Raw genomic sequence first — 12,490 nt, forward strand, 5'->3', positions numbered from 1 at the left:
ACACGAAATCATTGTGGCAGACATCTTCTTACAGCGTAAACTTGAACAGTCGTCCCAATTCCAGGTTAACCAGGGGAGTAACATTGTAGATCCAGGACACTGCACAAGTGTCGTTATTACTCCATAAACATAAAAGTAAATTGTCACAATTGCCTTAGTAACGTTGTAGCTCCAGACTTCTGCTCCACACTGCTTCTCGTGCGGGCGTCTGCGTGCAACTGACCAATGTGACGTTGTTTCTCCCAGTGGCGTGCAGATTTGCGCCAAAACCATAACGTGATTAGTGCCCTCACGAGGAAAGTATGCTTACCACACAAGTGACAATAACGCACCAACTAAAGAGGTAGATTAGGAGTATTTTCTCATACTCAGTTCAATTTTGACAAAAATTGCATAAGTGACGTTATTGCATCGTAGGTGCGATATGTCTTTGTAGTTTGAGTTTAGTAAACTTTTACTGTATAAAAGATTGACTTACTTTATGTTGTTCTGAAGCTATTTCCTTGTGGCATTTTTATGATTAATTATTTGTATGGGAAATAAGCCACAATTAAAACATATTGACAACGGCACCCGATTTGGGCGTCGAAACGTTAATAAAATTATTTTTTCATTTTAATTGTGGCTTATTTCCCCTACAAATATTAATCATGAATTACTTTAATTATAGTCTATAATATTAAAGATAATCTTATATATTAGATAAACAACACATATGTATATACAGTATGTCCCTGTAAATTGTATCCATATGGAAAACTTGTTTATTATTAATTTTACGAAAAAAAGTTATTCTTCATAAAAAAGCTCTGCATGGTCCAAAACCTAAGATTTAACCATCAAATGTCAAATTTTTTGAATATTATACGAGGTATGTCAAAAAGTTTTAATTTCACTCAAGGGTAAAGTAGCTTTATTTTTCACAATATTGAAAATTGTTATTATGAAAAGTTGTTTGGAATTAAAAACTATATTCTAGTATGCAATTACATCCTTCTAATTGAAAAAAACATTTTAATTATTGATAACATAACATTATTTTCAGTTATTTCAATTCAGATAACTCTTATTATTAATTTTATAAAAAAAGTGATTCTCAATAAAAAGTTCTGCATGGTCTAAAACCTAAATTACAACCATCTTATGTCAAATTTTATCAATTTTATACGAGGTATGTCAAAAAACATTTAAAAAAAAATTATATAAGATGGTTGTATTTTAGGTTTTAAACCATCCAGAAGTTTTTATTAAGAATCACTTTTTTTGTAAAATTCATAATAAAAGAATTGAGAATCAGAATTGAAATAACTGAAAATGTTAGTTGGATGTAGAAGGATGTAATTGCATATTAGGATATAGTTTTTAATTCCAAACAACTTTTCATAATAGCAATTTTCAATATTGTGAAAAATAAAGCTACTTTATTACTCTTAAGTGAAATTCAAACTTTTTGACATACCTCGTATAACATTCATAAAATTTGATATCTGATTGTTGAATCTTGGGTTTTGGACCATGCAGAACTTTTTATAAAGAATAACTTTTTTTCGTAAAATTAATAATAAAAAAGTTTTTCATATGGATACATCTTACAGGGACATACTGTATATATTTATTATTTTCTGTTTCAGGACATATGATATTGAGAAGTCCTTCAACCAAATCCGAAACAAGGGTTTATTTGACTCCTGTGAACCCGATAACTAAGAAGTCATAAATCATTAGAACATATTAGATTTTTTTTTTTTTAGTTATAATGATGTAATGTTTGCCAATATAATTTAAACCACAATCATTTTTTTTTTGTTGAATGAGTTTTCAGAAATTGTCCATCAGTTAGAAATGAAGCCTTCATGGTTTAAACGATTTTGATCAAATTATTTTAAATTTCAAGTATACTGTACAATTCAAATTAATATGCTATAATTTTGAATCGATTCAAATACCCTGTGTCCCCTAAATTTTCGATCGACGATGTGGAATAATTAATCTAAATCATGGAGTAAAAAAATATTTTTTGTTTATAATTTCAGAGAAATTTTGTTTTTGTTTATAATTTCACAATGTGTTCGTTTGTGCGTTGCCGCTGTTGCAATTCTTGTCTATCTACCGATGGAACCCCATGTAATTTTGTCTTCTGAATCCAAATCTGAAAACCGCATTTCGATATCTCGAACCATCTTCGAGATAACCGACCTCAAAGTAAAAAATTATGATGTCACAGGCCTTCCAGTAACTTGCATCTCGGAACATGAAACAAAAAAAGGAACTTCTGTTGGAGTGAATGTAAAGATAATAAATGTAAATATATATATATATATATATATATATATATATATATATATATATATATATATACTATATAATATAAATAAATATACTCGCAACAGAATTAAGGAAAAAATAAAGTAACTAGCTGTAGCTAATGGAACAAAAATGTGTGGCTTCTACGTTGAGAAGCCGAAGTAATTAAAAATACTAAGAAAAAGCTGAAGTAATAAAAATACTACTTTTGCAGTAGTATTATGTAGGGGGGAAAATGATAAGATGCAGAAATAAATGGATTAAGTGGGATATAAGGATAATAGAAGTATAAATAGACAGAGGCAAACTGAATGGAATTGGCTAGCAAGAGATGCAAGAGAACGACAACTTGACACTCAAGGAAGGATACGGCTCATTTGCATGCATGTGGAAGACAGTAGCTCAAAGTAGATAATGAAGATGACTAGAAAAGGTAAATATTAAAATAAGAATAATGTAGGTGTTTAGGTTGTTTGTTTGTGCTATATTATTAGTATTTCACGTTTATAAAAAAAAAACAATCACTTTTGACTAAACTATATTAGAAGTCAAAGGTTATACAAAGTAAAATGTTAAGAGTAGCGTCTTTTACTTGCAAGAGCCGAAAATGGAATGGGGTGAATGGTGAATGCCTTCGATCGACGTACGATTCTCCCTTGGGCTTGGTACCTGCTCGCTGTGGAGACATCGCAGGGTGGTACGAAAAAATATACACCGGCAGTGTATACGGGGTATGCACAGATATTAAAAATGTAAACTTCACAAAAATATTAAAAAGTCTTAACATAAAGCCGCCTCCCTTGAACGCCTATAGGTGTTCAAAAGAAATTAAAAGTTTGGCATGTGTTTCACTGTCTTTTCACTGTTTGTTTCACAAGTGGAGTCAATGGTCTGTGGGTAGGACGCACACCTTTGTCACCGGTCGTTTGAAAACACCTTTATTGTTTTTGATTGTTACGGCACGAACAATTCCGTCACTACCCGCATGGAGCTGCGTCACTCTACCTAGGCACCATCGTAAAGGTTCAGTCCCATCTTCTTTCACCGTCACTAAACTTCCAACCTCGAGAAGACTGTCAAAATGTTTCTTCCACTTCACTCGCTGCTGTAAAGATGAAATGTATTCCTTGGACCACCTTACCCAATATCCTTGGATCATTTTCTGAAGCCTTTGGAACCTACTGAGGCTGTTTTCCCTGACATCCAAGAAATTCCGTTTGGGTAGTGAGGTCAATGTGGATCCAATTAAGAAATGTGCAGGGGTAAGAGGAAGTAGGTCGGAAGGATCATTAGACGTAGGTGAAAGTGGTCGTGAGTTTAGGTAAGTTTAAATTTGACATAAAACAGTGGAAAATTCCTCGTATGAGAGAACTGTGTTGCCTATAACTCGTTTCAAGTGAAACTTGACAGATTTTACTCCCGCCTCCCAAATGACTCCAAAGTGAGGTGATCATGGGGGAATAAAGTGCCAATTAATACCTTCAGTAGTTAAATTGTCCCTAAAATTTGACTTGTACGTTTCAAAAAATTTGACAAGCTCATTGTTTGCGCCAACGAAAGTACTACCATTGTCCGAAAGGATAGAAGCGCATTTTCCTCGTCGCGAAATGAATCGTTTTAGCGTTGCTAGAAAACTTTCCGTGGTCAAGCTACTCACGACTTCTAAATGTATGGCCTTAGTTGCTAAACATATGAATCAGGCTATTTAACCCTTGATTGGCTGTCCAGGTGATAACTTAATCTGACCAATACAAATTAAATTCCAGAAGATGTCTGCACTGATAAGAATATTAATAGGAGATGAAATGTTGAAGTCTGGATCGGCCAGAGTAATGTTCAAAGGAATATTTAGTGTTTTCTTATCGAATGTGACAAAAGGTAAATTTCCGGCAATTTCCGGAAGTACTAAGCAAGAAATTACTTGAGAAAAGTTTAAAGTTCTGGATTTAAATTTGACTGATGTTCTGCAGCTTACAATGGAATTTGTTTGGTTTATACCAGAAATAGAGAAATGTGTTTTAGTTGTAGGTAACTTTAGAAGATTTAATAGGCGCTGGGAAATAAAATTACTTTCCGAGCCGTTATCTAAAAGTGCACAAGCTTCGTGTTCATGACCTGAGATGTCAAGGACGTTTATCTTTAAAGTTGACAGCAGAGTGGTGTAGTTTTGTTCAAATGAAATGTTACGTGCTGTCAATGCATTAGAGCCTTCTGATGTGCCTGGAGTTGAGGAAGGTAAATTGCTTATGGGTTGACTACTGGTTTCAGTACGCCTTTGCGAGTTACCTTGGAATTGTAAAAGGGTGTGGGGAATTTTGCCACACTTGCGACACCCGGAAGATTTATAGTATTTAGTAAAATGACACTGCGGAGACAATTTATGCAAAGTCGTAAACGTTTTGTTTCATTATGTCTTAATGACGTTTCTAATTTAAGAAAATCGGGACAAGTGTAAATTAAGTGGCTCTGTTTGCATAGAGAACAGTTGGGCGAAGCATTATTAGTCGACAGGAAGTTTTTTGATTTGGAATTGCCCGAAGATGAAACCTTAGAACGAGATTTTTCCTCTTGATGATTAAGAGATTCTAAGACTCTGCATTTAGCCTTCAAAAACTCCGTTAGATTATTCAGGGTGGGTAAAGTATTTTTGTCATCTTTAATTGACAGTTCCCATCCTCTGTGTGTAGCCGTGTCTAACTTTGTCGTAATGAGGTATATGATAAGGGCATCCCAAGATGATGTGTCTAAATCTAATGATTCAAGGGAGCGTAAATGTCTTTGGAAACCATTAAGTAAGGAGCGTAGGTCAGAATGTGAATTTTTTGAAACATTTGGTAAGTTAAATAATTTTTTAATGTGGTTATTGACCAGAAGAGATTTGTTTTCAAATCTGTCCTTTAATAAGTCCCATGCAGTCTCGTATGTCGCGTCAGAAATGTCTAGGTTACGTGTTGTTTCTGCAGCAATACCGTGTAAGGATAGTCTTAAATAGTGGAATTTCTGTATATTTGAAAGTTATGTGTTAGTATGTATAATAGAATGAAAGGAGTCCCTGAAGAAGAGCCAATTATCATAGTCTCCTTGAAAAGAAGGCAAATTTATAGCCGGTAATCAAATATTAATTGACTTTTGTGAATTATTTTCAGAAGAAACTGTTGAATTTGAAGATTGAGTCGTTTTAACATGGGACTGAGAAAAATTAGTATCAATAAACTCTCGCAGTTCGCCAGTAATCTCGTAAAACGGTTTTTCGAATTACGTCCTTGCTAAACAATGGATAGTATCTGCGTTGGCAGTATAATTTTCGTCAGCTGCCTCAATAATAATTGATTGAGCATTCTCAGGCATCAAAAAGTTACTCAGTTCTCTAAAATCTATGTTGCAACTCTCTAAAGTTAATTTGATCTATAGGCTTGTTTTTGATTGAATTAAAATGTGTAGTGAAACGAGTTACAGATCCTTTTATTGAAGAACGCTTAGTTATTGCTGCATCTACTTCAGCCATATCGACAACATAATACTGTTATATAATACGCACCAAGTAAAATAAATGTGTAATATGTTACAAATATTTGTACTAAAAAAAAAGAAATTAAAAGAAATATGTATGTAATGTAATGTGTTTCAAATGTTATAGGTATGTACCAAAAAATAAAAAAAAAAAGAAACAAATACGTATGTAATATAATGTGTTTCAAATGTTATAGGTATGTACCAAAAAATAAGAAACAAATACGTATGTAATATAGTGTGTTTCAAATGTAATAAAGAGGCTTTGCAAGTGTGTAGAAATGTTAATAATGAATTAATAAAATGTGTAAGAATAAATTCAGATTAATTATGTTAAGTAATCTAATTAAAATTAATTAGTGTAAAGTACAGTAAAACCTCGATATAACGAACCAATTGGGGGGGGGACGGGTTATCCGTTAAAGCCGAAACTCCGTTATACAAAAATACGTTTAAAATGTTTTGTTTGCACTTTTGAAGTTTGCTGTTTTTATACTATTATTAGAAATATGTCCGCATTATGCTATAATAAAAATTTTATTGAAATTCTTTGTAAAATACAGAGGCGTTTTAATTTTTTTTCACATTTGAGCGGATTTTTTTGTCTGTTATATCCGAAATCCGTTAAATAGAGGTCCGTTATATCGAGGTTTTACTGTAATGTGATTAAAATGAATTTAGTGTAAAAAAACTACTGTATTTTGTGTATTTGTATAAGAAGAAGTGTATTTTGATATTTGTAAAAACGTATTTAAAATAACATAATTGATTTTTAAATAACTGTTATGACGAAAAATATATCCACTGAAGGTTTAATGTTAATTCAGCTCTTATTGGTATTGCTGCCAAGATACACGAGTTTCTCTATTCTGTCCAGTGTGGCATCTCCGACTTTTTTACTGTCATCCTGTATATAATTTTGTTTGCTAACTATCATATACAATGATGAGTACAGTACTTCCTTCGAACGGGAAGGTCAATACTAAGATCGTGGCCTCAAAGTACATTTCTGATTTTGACAAAGATAGCTCGGGCTTGTTCTATTCAGCTTTTAATTTTTACGGTTGGATCCCAGCTCTTATTGGTATTACTGCCAAAATACACGAGTTTCTCTATTCTGTCCAGTGTGCCATCTCCGACTTTTTTACTGTCATCCTGTATATAATTTTGTTTGCTAACTATCATATACTGTAATGAGCGCGCTTATAACCGGCAAAATAACGCAAAAGATGGAAAACATATTGTTGTGAGATAAAAAGAAATGAAACTAGTAAAGGTGGGAGATTTAGCGATGAAAATATAAATTTACATTCTATTTATTGTTTTCCACCTTTAGACGTATCAGAGGAGTATGTCAACTAAAACTCACAGTGGCAATTGCCAAACTCGTCCGATACGTCTAAAGGTGGGAAACAAGTAGAATGTAAATTTATAGGTTTTTATCGCTAAATTTCCCACCTTCACTAGTTTCGTTTCTTTTTATCTCACAACTTAATGTTCTTTCCATCTTTTGCGTTATTTTGCCGGTTATTAGCGCGCTCATCACTGTATTTACTTTTGTTAACATTAAGTTTTAATCCATACTGATCACAGGTCTATTTTATTTTGTTCATCCGATGTTGAAGGTCTTCTCCGCAATTAGCAAGCACTAAGGTATCGTCGGCATATCTAATATTGTTCGCGGTTACTCCATTCACAATATTCCATTAGACAGTTCTTAGGAGCTCGAGTTTGGCATTCGAAGCGGTAGGTTGTGCGACCGGTGTAGTTAGCGATAAGGCAAATTCAAAATCGAAAATAAAACATCACAAATCAAAACACCGGTTTTTAAAGACCTATCGTTAACGTTTCAAAGTGTTCTTGTGCGAAATAAAAATAAACTGAAGTGTACAGTGAATAAAGGAAATTAACTTTAATTGTGCGAAATATAAAAAACGTGAGATAAAATATCGAAAAAAAATTCCTTATACAGTAGACTCTCTCTTTAACGAGAACTGAAATGGCGGACTAATTACCTCGTTATAAGCGGATCTCGTTATATCAGACAACAATAAGATTGAAATGTTTTGATGCCTCTTACGTAGTTTATTAGGTGTCGATGGTCGACCTGAACAACGAAACTTCGCCGTTGTAAATTTCCTACAATATTCAATATCGGTCGATAGATAAACAGGAAGAAGTTTATTACAGGCAGTTGGGGTATTTATTTATAGCCATTACTGCACTAAAAACAGGTAAAGACACATTCTTCGATTTAATTTTTCCTCGTTATAACCAAATATGCCTCTGTATAGAGGTGTTATAGTTCAATAGGAATTTCATGAGACATCTAGTGTACCTCGTTCTAAGCGAAACCTCGTAATATCCGTGTTCATTATAGAGAGAGTCCGAAATTTGGCATACACATAGCTAACAAAACAAAGAAAAAAGTGATAGTGTGCCGATGTGTGCTTTTGAGTTTCACCCCTTTTCGCGGTTGAAAAAATGTACGTCTAAAATAAGTGCGGAATTCGATAAACTGACTAATTATAAGCAACTTCTGTTCTATAGAGTTTTTTCACCAAGTCAATATATTTTTTTAATAAATATGTTCATTTTTCAATAAAATAATCACGTTTTCAGACGGGTTTTCGCAAATAACTCAAAAAGTAAGTATTTATCGAAAAAAATATTTTTAGCAAAAAACATGGCCTGCAAAAAAGTGAAAAAAAATGGTGTATGCATGTAGTCTCTAGACCTAGTAGAAGCAGAGTTATAGCTAAAGAAAAATAGGTTCATATTCGTCAAATTCCAAATCGAATATTTTAATGTGAAATAACCAAAAAATGAAGCACTTTTTTAAAGTGTTTAAAAAAAGCTTTATTTTTGTTTTATAAAAAATTTCTAGCATCAAAAGTAAACTAGTTACGCTCAAAATAAAGTTTTTCGGGAAAATCCCCCCCTAATTAGCATCTCAAATGAACTTATTCGTTAGAATGCTGAAAAGGTTGCTTTACTCGTGTATGTATTGTTTATATGATCTGTAAGTTTCATGGGTTTAACGTTCTTATTTTTGAAAGGGCTGTAGTTAAAAGGGCTTGAACGAGTCAATAATCACGATTGTATGTAAATTTAGAAACATCAAATCTTAACTAATCTTTGTCTTACAGAAAAACAAAAAAAAGATATTCAGAAAAGCAAAGCCGACTTTTTTTGTTGTTTGAGATTTTTGGTACCTCTAATAATTTTTAAGATATTTTGAAAAAAGAAACATGTTTTTCAAAATTAAAAAAAATTACTTTAAAACAATTTTGTAAACATTACTTTAAAACGTTGAATCGATGAAACTTACAGATCATATAAACACGACATAAATAAAGCAACTTGTGAAGCGGTAACAATTAATTTCATTTAAGTTACTAATTAGAGGGTGATTTTCCCGATTTTTTTTGCCAAAACAAAAGGGGCCAACTGTATTTTGAGCGTAACTTGTTTACATTTGATGCTAGAATCTTTTTTTATAAAAACAAAAATAAAGCTTTTTTTAAACACTTTAAAAGAGTTGTAATGAGTTTTCTCCAAAAAGTGCTCATTTGTTGGTTGTTTCACGTTAAAATGTTCTATTTGTAATTTGGCGCGTATAAACCTATTTTTCTTTAGCTTTAACTCTGCTTCAGCTAGGTCTGGAGACTTTATGCATACACCATTTTTTTCACTTTTTACAGGCTAGATTTTTGCTAAGAATGTTTTTTTTTTCGATGAAATACTTACTTTTTGAAGTATTTGCGAAAAATTGTCTAAAAACGTGTTTGTTTTGTTGAAAAATGAACATATTCACTCGAAAAGTATATTGACTTAATGAAAAAAACTGTATAGAATAAAAATTACTTAGAATTAGTCAGTTTATCGAATTCCGGACTTATTTTGAACGTATGTTTTTCACCCCCGAGAAGGGATGAAACTCACCCCCAGGACAAACAATTCAATGTATCAAACTCATTAATGTATCTAACACTAATTGAATATGTTAAAATATTATCAAATTATTATAATTTTTGATATTAGGCTTTTTTAGATATTTTTATTGGACTATGTATAATTATATATCTATTTAATAAAGTTATTCTATAAATGTATTTTTTTCCATTGAGGTGTAAAATTATTTGATAGTAACAATTAATATCCCATGGGCCGAGCTGGGTATATTTTATATCGAGCAGTTTTAATCTTTGCGCCGACTTGGGACATTTTTAACAGACCTACCTCTTTCTTGGGCCGAGATAGGCACTGCCCAAAAGCACACATCGGCACAATATCACTTTTTTTCTTTGATATGTTAGCATGCCTATGCCAAGTTTCATGTCAATCCAAACTTAGGGATGGGAAAAACCTACCGGTTATAACCTAAAACCGGTTTTTTTAGTTCGCAATAACCGGTTTTAGCGTTTTTTTTGTCTCTCGGTTATATCCGGTTTTTTCTTTTTATAGTAATAACCGGTGAAAAACCGGATAAGTTACTTCTGAAAAAATAAGGAATTCGGAGAAAAAATATTGTTTGTTTAAATTTATCAATAATTTTCGATTTGTTTAATGTATATACCTACACAAACGAGAAAAAACTTATATTTTATCATTTCTCTTCTATCTAAAATAATAAAATTGTTTTGTGTATGTTATGCAAAAATGATTTTTTTTTTCGGAAATAGAATAAACATACAAATTGAAGACAATAATATATCCAGTTCAGAATTTTAAGATTGATGTTATAAGTTTTACCATTCGTTGTGTCAGAATAACAAGGTTCTAACTGCCTTAGGTGCCATTTTTAGTTATAACTGTTTAAAGTTTCTATGTTATGTATTTATTTTACTATTATCGCCACTTGTATGTTTTAGCAATGTAAATTTAGAAAAAAAAATTAAATTAATGTATTTTTATTAACCGTAAAGTGTTACTTCAATCGTTAATACAAAGGAGTTCTGATTTGAGAAATGATTTAAACTTATTTAACAAAGTTCTATCTGCCACATACACCTTTGTTTACCAATTAGTAAATAATAAAACAACTTCAAGTTATTATTTAATAAAGTCTTATCTACCACATACACCAATGTTTAGTTATTTAGGTATATATATTTTCAGAAAATGTTTATTAAGTAAATTGTCTTGTACAGTGCTTGCAAAGAAAAAAAAGTATATGGAAAATACATAACTTATGTAAAAGAAAAATATTAATTCTAATATTGTACACAAATAAAAGAATAATGCAAATAATTATAAAACATTAACCTTAAATAGCTGTTATTGAGTTTAACAAGCAACTAAAATATTGTTTGTCAGTATCGGGCATGCATGAAGACATCATTTTCTGTATTGCAGAATTTTTTTCTTTAGAAAGTTCATTTCGAATTGGTAAAACTTTTGGTTTTAGGTTTAGAATCGTTGATGGTCTATTTCTGTTTGTGGCAATTCGAGTACTACCCCTGCCGCGTGTTGAACCACCACGCACTTTTGGACCACCTCGTGTCTTAGGGCCACCAGTGTATCTTAGTACTCGTGACTTTTGAGGTAACAACGAAACCTTTGTAAAATTACCTTCAGAATGACTAATCTTGTATTCGACTTCGGTGGTGTTCTGACTAAATTTAAGTGATGCGACTTTTTGAAATCTAGTTGTTTGGCACAACTTCCATAGTTTTTAAAATCCCCATACTTCATCTGCAAAATGATATATGGATGCCTCTTATTTACAGATTTTAAATTTCTTATAAATGTAAGAGGTGAATAGAATTCTGTTTTGTCCATAAATCTCTCAATATTACTATGAACATTGTTTACTTCTTGGATAGCCCCATGACCTGGTACTGAGTATTTCATTGTAATACTGTTTACCTCGGGATGTTCCTTTAATGCATCCATGACACAAAAGGATATAAGCGAATTTCTGTTCTGGGATACACATGAATCGCTCCATGTAACTAGATCAGATATATTGTTGTCTTCCAAAACTCGGTCTAAAATTTTTCGAAAAGCGCTGGCCAATACAGTTCCCTTTCTTCCTTGTTTGGCTTCGGTCCATATCGCACAGTAGACTGTTTTTGTTAAGGAGTAGTATCCCGTCAAATTATAGATATTTAATTTATGCATATAAAAAAAATCACCAACTTCTGACCTTAGACATGTAATGACATTTTCTAAATCAAAACTAAGAACGGGTACTTTGTTGTCTCGATCGGAATTTCTTGTAGTCTCATGTCATTTTTTGTTTTGATATGCTCATCAAAAGCGGTTTGTTCTTCGTCTGTTAAAATGTCAGCTTTTTTTATTTTATAATTCTCACACCTTAAACAGCGATCTTTTTTAGGAATATGAAAGCTGTAGTTGAATTCAGTGTTATATATCGATAATATGACAGCTTAACTGGATTTTTATTTTGTTGTTCACACCATTTAACATACAATTATTGATATAATTTCGCCACACTCAAGTTGGCATCCAAATATTGCCGTTTAGTAGTCTTTCGGTAGTAATGGGACTCAATTACGGGGAATAACTTATGTGATTTTTTACGTCCTTTTTTCTATCACTTGTTATAGACCTGCTGCTTATTTTACCTCTTAGATCTTTTTTAGGTAGGTTTGCTTCTTTATGGGCTGTGTATACAGGTTTTTGAGAAATGTTTAACGTTCCCAAAAAA

Source organism: Diabrotica virgifera, chromosome 5 (genome assembly GCF_917563875.1).
Source record: "Diabrotica virgifera virgifera chromosome 5, PGI_DIABVI_V3a".
Classification (NCBI taxonomy): domain Eukaryota; kingdom Metazoa; phylum Arthropoda; class Insecta; order Coleoptera; family Chrysomelidae; genus Diabrotica; species Diabrotica virgifera.